The 14,181-nt window shown below is 46.9% G+C and overlaps 1 protein-coding gene across 3 annotated transcripts in view; it reads right to left on the bottom strand.

Moving 5' to 3' along the window:
• FHOD3 (formin homology 2 domain containing 3) overlaps positions 1-14,181 on the bottom strand; it is a 482,714-nt gene that overhangs the window by 390,045 nt on the left and 78,488 nt on the right. The gene's annotated exons all lie outside the window — the stretch shown is intronic.

The following is a 14,181-nucleotide window of genomic DNA, read 5'->3' on the forward strand; positions in this document are numbered from 1 at the left end:
AGGACCCTCCTACCATCGAGAAGAAATTCTCATGAACAAGGCAAGCCCCGACCAGGCCAAGGGATCCCTATCTGGACTCCAGGCACCTGCAAGCACCCCTGCAGAAACAGGGATCCTGGCATCTGTCCAGGAACAGACCAATCCTAAGAAAAATGGCCTCTCCCTGTTCCATTAGCCACCCCCTTTAAAAGTGGGTACACTTTGCCCCCCAGATACTAGGTGGCCCATGGTCCCTCCATGGAATGGCTCTGACCCCTCAGCACACTGCAGGTCTGCACCTGGTGACAGTGAAGTGTGCCCTTCACACAGTGTTGGCAGCATCAGATGAAACTTGGCCTTATGCTTGTGAAGAGATGCTCCAGCAAGAGAAGCAGAATTCTGACCGGTGCCTACAGTTGGAGTGCTGGGCTTTCTGCCCCTCCAATCCTAACTTCCCATCGCAGACACAGCAATCACTTTCTGGTGAATATTCATGGACTATCTGGGGCAAGATGAAAGAAAACGAAGGCAGTGCATACCTGTCCATACAGGTGAATACTTGATCTTTCCAAGTTAGATTCATTCATGGATTACAGGTGATTGATCCATGTGGACCACTCATTATTTCTCCTCACACCCAAGAGTTTGCCAGTTTAATAACTTACTACTTCCCCTTCAAGAGAGTGGAGAATCACTCCAGGCGTAACAGGACCATCATCATGTGGTAAGTGTGGGTCTGTTAGATCAGTCACTGAGGTAGGAAGTTTTCTTAAAGCAAGTTTGCTGCAAATACACACATCTCAAAACCATCACTTGTTCACACCTTGACACGCCAAGTCACAGAGGTTAGAGTGTGAGGTCCTAAACTGCCTCACGTTTGTTATATTATTCAAAAGAGGTGTTTTCTAAAAAAAAAAAAAAAAAAAAAAATCCAGGTACAGAATGTGCTTGCAGAAAATCAAAACCAGCAGAGCTCAGCACAAGGACAGGGTGCATGCCAGAGCAGGACCCAGCACCAGAACAGGCTCTGTCTCCTCCAGAACAGCAGGCACCAACGAGGCATCTGGCTGCACACCCCGAAGAGAGTCACATTTTATTTTAGACTCACTCCTATCTTTAACCTGGAATACCATGGCCTTAAAAAGAACAAAGCTCAGGGCACCTCCAGTTTTAATTTAGCTCGGCACAGCCATGCTCCTCCAAGCCAGAACCACTTAATGCATAGGGAAGAAAAGCAGGAGCAGTTGCCTGTCACCTGCCCACTGGACACGTCCCCCTATCAGGGCCCCCTCATCCTGCCTAGGGTGCCCCCCAGAGGGAGCTGGCCCAGTCTAGGGAGGATCTCTCTGTGGGGCTTCCTGGGTCCACAGATAACACTGATTTTTGCCTCCTGAGTTAGAAGCAGATGGGAAAACAGGCAGAGCAGATGGATAAAGCCTTACCACTGAGACAGCTCATGAAAGAACCGGCCTTGCATCTGCAGCCTGAAGGGCTCCAGGCAGTTCCGAGAATGGCCACTGGCCTACCACAGGGGCAGGTGACCTTGAGGGTCCTCAGAATAGGACACTCATTGAAAAAGGAAGGGCTGAGCCTGCCCTATTCATTGCCTTCTCCCAGATTCACCCGTCTGTCCTCAGAGAGGAGTCCAGGGGGAGTGCAAAGAAGACACATGTCCTCCTGGGGATCCGAGGGGAATTCCCTGCTCTCTCTGGAATAGGAAGAGCAGGGCGTAGGGTTCCCTTGAGATGCACCCACCGCAGAGGAAAATGAAAATCCCTATCACATCATTTTAGGGTTTATACACGGACAGAGCACATATTTAAAAAAAAAAAAAAATGCTCCAGGAAAGGCAATAATTATGTACATCCACTGAGAACTGGAAGTTGGGAGTATGCAGGACTGGCACTAAGTCCAGCCCAAAAGCCCAGCCACAGCTGTATGATTGCAGAAAAGAATGAATTATAGGACTATGATTATTTATGACCATTAACACTGAAAATCACATGTGACACTGTCTGCGGAAGAACCCTGTGCATTCTCCACAAGTCAACTGACACAGGTCTAGTGATGGGAATCCCAGGATAAGAGGCACCACAGTGGCGGGGTGGGAGGAATACGAAGGTGAGTTCTTCAATGTTGGGGTCTGGGAGTGTTGACCTAAGGGATAAGAAAGGAAAAAAAGAAATGTACTTGCAGGCTACCTGCCCCACTCTGACTTTTTTTTTTTTTTTTAAGCATCAATGTATCTTTATTCACAAATAAAAGCTGCAGCAATATGTCATCTACACATTTGTACAAAGATTCAGATGTCCTACATCATCACGATCCTCAAAAAACACAAATCTGTCATGCAGGGATGTCACAAACACTGGCAGGCTCACCCCTCATCTGCATTTGGCAAGAAGCACCTATCAGGGCCCCCTCATCCTGCCTAGGGTGCCCCCCAGAGGCAGCTGGCTTCCCAAAGCTGGAGAGAGCCCAGACCCCAGGACACCTTCCCTAGAAAACCATAAACACATAGATCATTTGTCTTCAAATTCCCATGGCAAATACCACATTTATAGGCAAAATGATACAAAAATATGAACCTAACAGAAAATTTTAAAAACCCTTATTCCCCATCTTCATTGGTGGTGGTGGTGGTCTGTTTTGTTTTTTGCTTGTGGTTTTGGTATAAATTCCTTCTGTGGAAGAGGCAACATGTGCCTGGGCTCTGCCCTCAGGACAGAGCAGGGTTCTCTTGGGAGGGGAAGGGACTTGGCCATCCCCACCCAGGAGACCCTGGGGATGGATCTGCATTGGGAACACCACACAGATCCTCCACACCCCAGGCTCTGCCCAGAGGAAACCACTATAAAAGAAAAGTAATCCCGAATCCTAAAAGACCCCTGGGGCATGCAGGTAAGTCCTGCTGCGCAAAACTGCTTGGCTGCAAAAAAGGCAAGATGGACATAAACACAACTGGCGCCAGCCGCAGCCCAGACAGCCACAGTGGGACCGGGCTGGCCCTCTGACTCCTAGGTCTTCTCATGGGACTGGGCTACAGTCCCAGGAACACATTTTACTCATTTTCTGTTATGTCTGAAAAACAGCAGACCTGGGGAGACCGGTGGGGGCTCCCGGTGTTTCGTTTTTCCTGTTTAGCTTGGGCCCTGTGTCTGGTTCAATTTAAGAATCAGGGCAATGTCAGAAAGACATGGTATGCTATAGAATCAGAAGCAGAGGAATGAGGAGTATAATTAGTATTTTATGAGCAAATATCCTTGGAGAAAAATCACACCAAAAAGGCAAAAATTAAAGTAACACACTTTCAAAGACACACAAAAATGCTTCTTAAGTTTATATAGAGAATTCTCCAATTTTTAAATAAACTATGTCCCCAAAGTTCAGTTAGGGAAACTAAGGCTCAGAGCAGTTCCATGATTAACTCCTAGAAACCCCAAATTTCTTCCTTAAGGCCCTCTTACCCTCCAACCTCTCCTCAAGAGAGGAATAGCCTCCACCCCTGCCTGTAATGGTCACACAGTCTCACTGGGAAGCAGGAGTAGACACATCACACCACAGGCGAAGCAAGGGGCAATGACAGCACATGGCAGCACTAGAAGCCCAGGAGACATCCAGAGCGGGTGGGCCGAGCCCTGCCAATGCGGGGAGGAGGAGCGGCGGGGAGATAGATGTGGGATGAGGTTCAGGTATCTAGCACACATTTCAACAACAGGTCTAGAACTCAGGGAAAGTGAGAAACTTCGAGTACGCAGCTGCTAGTTGGAGTCATGAAAGTGGATCGAACTGCTTCATATATGTACTGCATTCACTTATGTGTCTATTTCCTTTACAGCACTCAACATAATAGTTACACCCACAGACACTGAATAAAGATTGATGTGTTATTTTGAGTCAGGTGGAAATGTGGGAACATCTCACATTACAGTAACATAAATGACAGTGATGCTTTCAAGCTTACCTACAAGAAACTGTGAATTTTGAGAGTAATAACAACAAAGCTCACATTAATGAAAATCCTGCAGGGCTACCACATGCCAGGTTCTTGACCTAAGACACCCTCATGGCTCATCAGTCCTTTCTGCAGCACACAAGGGAAGTGTGAGAGTCCCCCATTTTTGGAAAAAGTATCACGTCCCAAATCTAGCAACCTGATGATGCTAGCTCCAGAATTAGAATGCTGCATCTCCCAAACCCACCATCTCCCCTCAAGCAGGATACCCCTGAGGGGGAACCAACACCTTCTGCCCATAGTCTGGGCTCCTGACTGAGCAGGACCTCACCCAGGACACAGGCCAGGGCACTTGCCTTTTTTGGGGTGGGGAGAGTATTTGTGGCTCCTGAGCCATTTGTTTAAGAAAGAAAAATAGATATCCCAAAGGAAGGCTGCCTTAAAAAACTGCTACATTTTGAAAAATTAATCTTAGATTCTAGGTACACAATGTCATTTGGCGGTGACATCAGAAGTTCTGCCCACAAGGCCCAGGTCAGTTGTCTTTTGCCTGGGCCATGAATGGGGTGCTGCACTCAAACCCCACCTTCTCCAATCCTCCCAAGCTAGATCCCACTGCCTAGAGGCCCTAAGAGTCCTGATGAAGGCCAGGCCTCAAGTAAGACCCCAGAAAGGATTGAACCTCAAACCCTGGGAACAGCCAAGGGGAGGCAGGGCCGTACCTAGAACTCGCAGCCGAGGTGCCCTCTGAGTATCGTCACCACGGCAGTGCTGCCCTCCAGGAGCCTGGCGCGGGCTGTTCCAGGCAATCTGTGCACCATCTCAATGCACATGCCCACACTGATCCCACTCTTCCAAGATTCTACCATCTTCCAAGACAAGCCACAGCACACACAGGTGACTCACACTGGCCTGGGTAATTCCAAGCCAAGACAGCTCCATGTGGTTCCCTTCAATGTCTCTAACGGGCACAGAAATTGCTCATTGTTTTTATGGCTTTCTGCAAAGTGATGCGTGGCACTCTATTTCTTCCCAGCAGCCTCTGAGGCCCCTGAGCCACCACCTGGTAAAGAGAAGTGCCTGGTCAGCCCACCGTTGGCCACCCACATCACCCTTGCCAACCCCAGCACCCATGCCCAGCACCCAGGATGCCCTGAGCCACCCATCAATGCAGGGAGATGAGGCAGAGGACGGACAGCTTCTAAGGTACCCCAGGGCCAAACAAGTCATAAAAAGCTGTCCAGATACTGGGTCATCTGAGAAATGTATTGCCATAGGTATAGTGAAAGTTTGCCATCGCTAACATGTTTCTTGTTGGAAAGACAAACATATGGATTGTATTTTTGGTGCAATTTGAATAGCTTATTACTTTGAACAGTTTGTGAATGTCAACTCATACAGAATATTTGGACTACTTTTATAATGCTTAGAGCATAATGTTTCAACTTTAAAGTATTATAGCTATAACTAAGCACTTTGTGTCATGTTGTGGTGTTTTCGTTCCTTTTCTTGCGTTTGTCTGCCTGGTCACGTGCACTCAGGAGCTTCCTCCTCCATGCCAACAGCCCCTTCCATCAGGAGAACATGATCCGGGAACACCACCAGGACAGTGGGAAGTTGCCTTCATGGTCACGAAACTTACTTCATTTCCATGAAGATGAGAGCTTTTCAGTAAACATGCTGACTGTTCAGTGCTTGCCAAAACTGCAACATTCTAAAATGTATCAAAAACAGGATAACTGGAGGCCAGGTGCAGTGGCTCACGCCTGTAATCTCAGCACTTCGGGGGGCCGAGGCAGGCAGATCACCTGAGGCCAGGAGTTTGAGACCAGCCTAGCCTGGTCAATATGGTGAAACTCCGTCTCTATGGAAAACATGAAAATTAGCCAGACATGGCGGTGGGCACCCATAATCCCAGCTACTCACAAGGCTGAGGCAAGAGAATCACTCGAACTCGGGAGGTGGAGGTTACAGTGAACCGAGATCTCACCACCACACTCCAGCTTGGGCAACAGAGCAAGACTCTGTCTCAACAAAAAAACAAAAAAACAAAACAGGATAATTGAAGAGAACCATAAAAATAACCCCAATGCCGGTAGCTAAGCAGGAATCATGGGGTCAGGACAACCCTCAGGCCTTAGGTTGGCCAACTCCAGTTTGTAAGAACAAATAAAATTTTAATAGAAATTTATTGACCTACAGTTTCAAATCTGTCAGTTGCCCAAAAAAGGGTAGTAGCTAAAACATATTTTAAACACATTAATTGGGCATTACTTGGTTTTCACATTTAAGAGTTCCACAATGTATTTCCCCAGTTTAATAGTTAATACAATTCTGTGATCCAGTTCTGGTTATGGAAGATGGGCTCCTTCAAGAATTGGAGGCAAGATATACGTTTCAGTCCAGATCCGCTCTGATAGATCAGACACTCTAAAGTCACATTCCTTTAGAGGAACTGGATAATCCCTTTTGATTTTGTTCTAATGGTTTGTAAGGCAACAAAACACAAAACCTTGTAGTGGTGGTGGTGGTGGTGGTGGTATCTGCCACCACTTGCCAAGGGCTTAGCCTGGACCTGCACACTCACTGTCTCCTTAAGCATTTGCATCACCACCAGGAGGGAGGCACTAGGTCCCCTTTTCTCACTGTTACAAACAACAGACAGGTCTCCAACGGGTGGGTAACTTGCTCATGGACACACAGAGGCAGGTCTAGGACTTGAACCCCAGTTTGTCTGATTCTAAAACACATATTAGCTTATTCTGCCCATTGTTTCAGCACACAAATCAATACTCAATATATGACTTTATTTTTAAAAATTGGATCTAGCACCAATGAAATACTTATTTAATCCTCACTTTTTTTTTCTTTTCTTTTTTTTTTCTTTTTTTTTTTTTTTTTTGAGACACAGTTTTGCTCTTGTTGCCTAGGCTGGAGTCCAATGGCATGATCTCAACTCACTGTAACCTCTGCCTCCTGGTTCAAGCGATTCTCCTTCTTTAGCCTCCCAAGTAGCTGGGATTATAGGCATCCACCACCATGCCCCCCACTAATTTTGTGTGTGTTTTGTTTTTCTGTTTTCTAGGGTTTTTTTTTTTTTTTTTTTTTTTGAGACAGAGTTTCACTGTGTCGCCCGGGCTGGAGTGCAGTGGTGTGATCTCAGCTCACTGCAAGCTCCTCCTCCTGGGATCACGCCATTCTCCTGCCTCAGTCTCCCAAGTAGCTGGGACTACAGGTGCCCGCCACCACTCCTGGCTAATATTTTCTATTTTTAGTAGAGACGGGGTTTCACCGTGTTAGCCAGGATGGTCTCCATCTCCTGACCTCAGGTGATCCACCCACCTAGGCCTCCCAAAGTGCTGGGGTTACAGGTGTGAGCCACCACACCCGGCCTAATCCTCACAATTTTTAAAGGCAATATTAGCATCCCCTTTTGACAAATGAAGACACTGAAGTCAGAGCAGTGAGGTCACTTTTCCAAGGTCACACCGCTTCCCAGGGGCAGGTCTGATCTAGAGCCTGTTCTCTCATCAGCCCAGAGCTGTGCTAGTCAAGGGCTTGGATACCTGAAGCACAGTAAGTTCCCCGTCAAGGGGCAAGAGCACTCGTGTTACTGGAGGTACCAGAGCACAGAGGTTGAACACAACACCCTGCAGTCAGGCAGACAGACATGGGTGCAAATCTCAGCTCTGTCATATGCTCCTCGTGGGACCTTGGCCAAGTGATTAGACCACTGTGTGCCTCAGTTTTCTCCTCTATTAAGTGGGAACAGGAATTCTGATTCATAGGTTACTGTTTGGATTAAAGGAGATATATTTGTCAAGTGCTTTGCCCAGTGCCTGGAAGGAAGCATAAGCACTAAGTGCTTAGTAGAAATTTCCCTTTCTGCTTTCATAAAAAGAAACTATTTTTAAAAGTACATTGCCCATCGTAATAAAACAGAACTTTTCCATTTAACAATTAGACAGATGGGGATGTGAATCCGAGCTCTGCTGTTTAGTTCTATGTCCCTGGGCAAGCTCCCAAGCCTATCTGAATCTAGTTTTCTCCTCCTGTAAAGTAAGGATAATGTATGTGTCAGGAAGATAGATGCAACCACCTCTGTTAAGCACCTTTCTCATAGCAGGTGCTTAATAACAGTAGCCAGTGGGGCCTGAACCTAACTCAGCTGCAGCACAGCACCCCAAGAACTCCCACAGCCTCAGATGTCCATGGCATGACAGCACCGTGATGCAGGACAGCGCCAACTCTACTTTCAGACAGAATCCTCAGACATAAATTCCCACACCCCTTCCATTCACCCATTCCTAGGTGACATCCCAGGCCACACAAGTCACCCACCGAGGAGGAAGCCTGCAGGGCTGGAAGGGCTGGCCAATGCCATCCCATAACAGTGTGGAAACAGCCGCCTGCACAGGTCACCACCCTGTGAATAATTAGACGGGGCACTCCCCATGAAAGTGTGGCAGGCCAAGTCTCCCTGACAATCGCACACAGACAGACCTGTATGACGGTCACACAGACAGGGCAGCATAGCACTCCAGTTACAGACACTTCCGCAGCACTGCCTTGACATTGAGCAAACAGTTAAACCTGGGGAAATCGGTGCCCAAACATCAAAGCTAGAAATGAATCATATGGTCAGTAGGAGCCTTGTATAGGCTTCTCCCTAACCTGGAGCAAGTCAAAATAATAGAGACAGTCTCACATTCCTAGACAGGACCCGTCTCGGGTTGACAGAATCTGAGACAAGTCAAGGTAACAGAGGCAGCGGTTTGAATAGATTCATTGGAAAGTCTGAGGCAGCTCTCCAGACCAAGCTGTAAAGGAGATAAGATAGAAATAATCACTCCGGTACCACAGTAGACAGGCCTTGAGGGTACTGGGGCCCTTTTAATCAGACTTAGCAAGCATTTTTTGCCTCTGACCTTCTAGTTGAAACAAAATTAGTTACCAATAGACTTAGGCAAATGCTATACTGCACATGAGCACATAACCCCAACTTATATAAGGACAAAGAAAATTGTAACACTTTGAGTTGGTCTGGTGAATTATCCCCAGCCTTCTCCCTGTATCCGGTTTACAGCAATAAATTCCCTTCTTCCCTATTTTGTCTGCTTCTCGTTATTGGGCCTCAAAAACGCAGCCAGAACTTGGTTCTGGGAACAGAAGTGCTCTGGTGGGCAGTCACAGGAAGAGCCACAGCCCATCCCTAATGAAGCACCTACCTCTTCTTCACGTGCTCATCAAAGTCTGCCATCGACTTGTTACATTTAGGGACAAGAGAATCCCACTCCATTCCCCAAAAGATGTGAAGCACATACTGCAATGGAAAGGCCACAAAAGCTGTTCCACGGAGCAGTCTTGCATCAGGTCACTATCCCAGACCACCATCATCTCACCTCCAACCTCCCGGAGACGGGGGCCCCACTGCGATAGCCGGCACCACAGAGCCCTGCCTGGCACATGCGCAGGCCACAAACACACACAGCGCGATTCCAGACTCACATAACACTGTCCAGAGCCTTCCTTGACATGCTCCTCAAAACAACAGTCTACTCACTGCCACAGCTTTGTAACTCTATTTACTCTCACATTCTTCCTACTCCTCTGAGGTGCTCCCATGGCGTCATCTGTTAGCACATGGTACTTAAATCTACTGCCTTGTATTCTTCTGAGAACATAGCAAAGGAATCCATTTCTGAAGTAAACAAATCAAACCTAAGAAACACTGTCAGTACCTTGACCCTTTCAGCTTCTTTCTTTAACAACAAATAATTTGGGGTCTCCTTCTGAGGGTGAGACAATATGCTGCGTCCGGCACAATAGGGTCCACACGTTCACGTGCTCAAGAGCAAGCTGCTACCCCGCACAGAATCCAGACCTCACAGAGCTCAAACCAGGACCAAGGTACCAAACCCAGAACAAGGAGGACTCGCACCTTCACGTGCTCAAGAGCAAGTTGCTATCCCGCACAGAATCCAGAGCTCAGATCAGGACCAAAGCACCAAACCCAGAACAGGGACTTGTAGCATCTGCCCGGCACACTCATCCTCCTCTCAAGCAGCTCCTACAGTCAGCAGGGACAGAGTGCAGTTCTGATCAGGTGAGAGACCCTATTTCCAGGGACTTCCCAACATGAAGCCAGAACAACAGACCAGGTGTCCAGCTGATCAGAGTGGAAGCCTGGAAGGGATGTGGAAGCCCCAGCTCCATCTCCCAGGCATCTACAGCTTGGCTCAGAAGGAATTTTAGCTGCATTCCTAAACATAGTCCGCTCTTTAAGGATGAAGTCCATTTTTCTCAGCTGATTTACTTTCCTCTAAGGCAATCTGTGAACCACACTGGAACTCAGTCAGAACACCATCCTTTGAAGCCTGCTGAAACTTCACTTAGGCAAACGTTTCTAAAGACATTTATTTAGACATTTTGGCAGCACTTCCCAGACTTCTCAAACCAGAAGGGCTGCATTGGTCTCGGCAATTGTATCTGTAGAGAAGGGCTGAAGACGATTTCAAAGGCCTAAAAAGAGGAACACCAGGCCAGTGCAAAGAACCTGGCCAGGGAATCGAGAGACTACAGCCCTAGTCCTATGGTGTCCCAGCCCTGTGGCCATGAGGAAATGCCTTGCCATTGGTAGACCCCCTTTCTAAGCTCCTGCCATGGCTCAGGATGGGTGGCGAGGGCTCCTGAACCTGTGGGTGGCAAAGAACCAAGCTGCAAATGTGCCAGTCAGTGAACGGGGCTCACGTGACTTTTTTAAATGGCTGAGGCAGACAGCATTTCTTTTTCAGCTTTCTCATCGAGTTTACCTCAAACTAATAAACTTTGCAGCATTTTACATGTTCTGAAGTACTCGTAAATACATTATCTAAATTTAAGAGTGTTATTAAGCTGACCATTGACTCTTAAAAGAAAGAACGAGAGAGAGGAGAGGAGAGGGAGGAAGGGAAACAGGAGGCAGGGAGGGAAGGGAGTGAGAGGTGGGAGGGGAAGAGGAAGGGAAGGAGGGAGGGAGATAGATGACTGAAGTATTGACTGGAAACATGGCTCTATCCCTTGCCCCAACAATTTCTCTACATCCTAGTAAGATAGTGTCTCTTCCTGTGACACGCCCATAATCCAGTTACTGGGATTACAGATAAGTCATGTTACTTCTGGGAACAATTAATAGAATCTGTTCTCTTTTTTACAATTATGCTAAAATAATGAGCAGAACCTATTAATTTTTCTTCTTCTTCTGTTGCTATTACTCCAGTATATAGGCTTGAGATGACAGCACTTGTAATAATTCTCCAGTGCCTTTCTTTCCTTCTTTAAAGTAAACCTTGAACTGGTAGCAGTTTTGCTGAACTATGAATGCTTTCTATATGGATTTTTTTCCCAAGTTAAAATACTTCCCATTAGGTGTTTCTAATACAACAGAAATGTTGAGATGTGAAAAATCCATTGACATGCACCCACTCTTCAAATAACTTTCTTCAGCAAGACATTTTTGAACCATCCATCCTCCTTTTCAACTCCCACACCCTCTGGATACCAACATTTCTAGAAATAAGACAAAGCATTTTGTTTCCTGACATAAATTTTGATTGTCCAGTGCCAAAAATAAAGTTGTCTCTTCGTGGGGAGAGCCAAAAGCACTCAGAGCTGGTCATTAGAGCTCACATCACACTCCAGAAGCAGGCCAGACCTGTGAGAGGAAAGTATTTATGCAGACACTCTAGTCAAAACCGGGGTGGTTTCCCTATCAGAAACTGTTTTCTGGATATATCTGGCATTTTACTGGATAGGAACTTTGGAGTCTAACTGCCAGCACATGATTTAAACTTATCTGGTAACACCTGCTACAGGCATCCCTATCAATGGGACTGCATTCTCCATTATCAGTTTTGTTTGCCAGATTTTCATGTTCCTTGTTAAGTGACCAACCAGGATATAAACAATTACATGGACAGTGCAGAGTAAACACTGATAATGGCTCCACAGCAATGCTTAAATTTCATTATCCAACACCTTGAGATCCTTAGAGATGAAATGTAACCAAGTCCTAAAGAAGCAATATATAATTTAATTAAAGTAAAATGGGGAAAAGGTCAAATACAAATATGAAATGAAGCTGTCATAAGAGACCCCGAGATATCTGCTTTCTTTCCTGTGATTCAATTCACATTGTTCCTGTCCATTTTCCCTTCCTCGATGCCGCATAATTCCCACAGCTGACCTGAGCTTCCAGCCCTATCCAGAAGTTTCCACGCTACCTCTCTCTCACAAGTGTGTGTCTCCTCTTTATTCATCCTCTGTATTTCTGTTTATCTGCATGTCTGTAGATGGTAAAGCCACTCTTTAAATTCATTCTTTAGTTGCTCTTTCCATTTTGGTGAGAAATCAATCTCGATCTATATATCATATGAATACAATGTTCGTGTGGAAAGATGTGTGACAGAACTGAATGGTTCCCAGCATTTAAAGACTACACTTGGCCAGACATGGGTGGCTCATGCCTGTAATCTCAGCACTTTGGGAGACCGAGGTGGACAGATCACCTGAGGTCAGGAGTTCAAGACCAGCCTGGCCAACACGGTGAAACCCCATCTCTACTAAAAATACAAAAAAAAATAGCTGGGCATGGTGGTGCATGCCTATACTTCCAGCTACTTGGGAGGCTGAGGCAGGAGAATCACTTGAACCCAGGAAGGCGGAGGTTGCAATGAGCTGAGATCATGCCACTGCACCAAAAAAAAAAAAAAAAAAAAAAACTAAAAACAACTACCCTCTCATGTATATTAATAAACCTGACCTGACAGTGTGTTTTACATCCTTCCCATCTCTCTTCTTTTTTTTTTTTTTTCTTTTGTGGCAGAGAGGGCAGGGGGGACAGGGGTTGGACACAACTGTCAATTCCAGTCTGATGGAAGGCCCCTTAGAGGCAGCTACCCACACAGAGTGCAGAGGCTGACAGGCTGACCTGCCTAAGAAATCTCCCTCATCCCAGACCTAAGGGCCTTCTAGACACATGCACACTCTTTGGGGTCTGCCTCCTGGGAGCTGTGACAGATTAATGGAAAACAGATGATGGGAGGTACTTATCTGATTAACTCACAGAGCTCGTTTTCACCTAGAAAACAGAACCACAGGCAGAAACAGGTCACAGACTTGGGGTGTAAAAGAGAGGAGGTTTTTTATCTTTATTTTTAAAGGACCAAGCACTGGGAGTCTCCTGCTGCAAGGGGAGGAGACTCAGTGTCAAACCCATCTCATGCTGAAGCTGCAGTTGGCCACTCATGAGCCTTTGGAAGAAGATGAACATCTTTGGAAGAATGAGAGATGGTTTCCAGGGCTTCTGGAGAATCAGAGGATCCCGGCATAAAAGAACAGAAAATAGGAAGTGTGATGACTCAATGCACCTGATGCCACCAGGGAGAAGCACAGCTAGGACACTGTGAGCTTGGCCACCATGATGTCCAGGGACAGGGCAAAGAGAATGTACCACCCACAGCTCCAAACCAAAGCTGCATGGTAGAGGCAGGACAGGAGCAGCAGCAGCCTCTTGTGGAATGCAGGATAGAGCCAGCCAGAAGCCCAGGTCCAGCGCCTGGAGTCAATGAAGGCAGGGCAGGTGGACAGAGGGGAACGGATGGCCAGGGGGTGGGACAGGGGTGTCTCCCAGTCAGGGAACAGCCAGCTTTATTCCCTTTCTGCAGCATACAGCGGACATGTGGGGAGTCTGCCATGGACTAGACCACAGAGGGCCAGCTGCATCTGTGTGGATCCTACAGCAAGCACCCAGAGGGGCCAGGTGCCCAAGCACACACGCATCACCATTCAGGCCTCATGTCTCTCAGCACACAGTACTCCATGAGCCTCATCCTTATTAGCTAGCACAGAAACAGCACCCGAGTGCTGTCAGGCCAAGAGTGTCAAAAAGACAATTTGCTGTTTCCCATAGGAAACCTCTACTTTTTATGGAAATTCCAAACTGACACAGAGCCAAGAAGCAGTAAGGACCACATGAGAATCCAGCTAATTTTCCAAAGGCCAACCTAGGGGCTAGTGAAATGTCAGAAAAGGAAGCTAGAGAAGGGCCTCCCTGCAAGCCATGAGGGCTCAGCTATGAGAAACCAGCTCAAATTGATTAGAGGGAAAGACACCCAGAGGTGGAAGAAGGGTACCTGGGCTGGTCAGAAAACACAATGAAGTGGGAGAGAAGCCATGCTGAGACTCACAGACTGAAGAAGAAAGGCAGA

This window comes from Piliocolobus tephrosceles, chromosome 18 (assembly GCF_002776525.5).
Source record: "Piliocolobus tephrosceles isolate RC106 chromosome 18, ASM277652v3, whole genome shotgun sequence".
In the NCBI taxonomy this organism is placed as follows: domain Eukaryota; kingdom Metazoa; phylum Chordata; class Mammalia; order Primates; family Cercopithecidae; genus Piliocolobus; species Piliocolobus tephrosceles.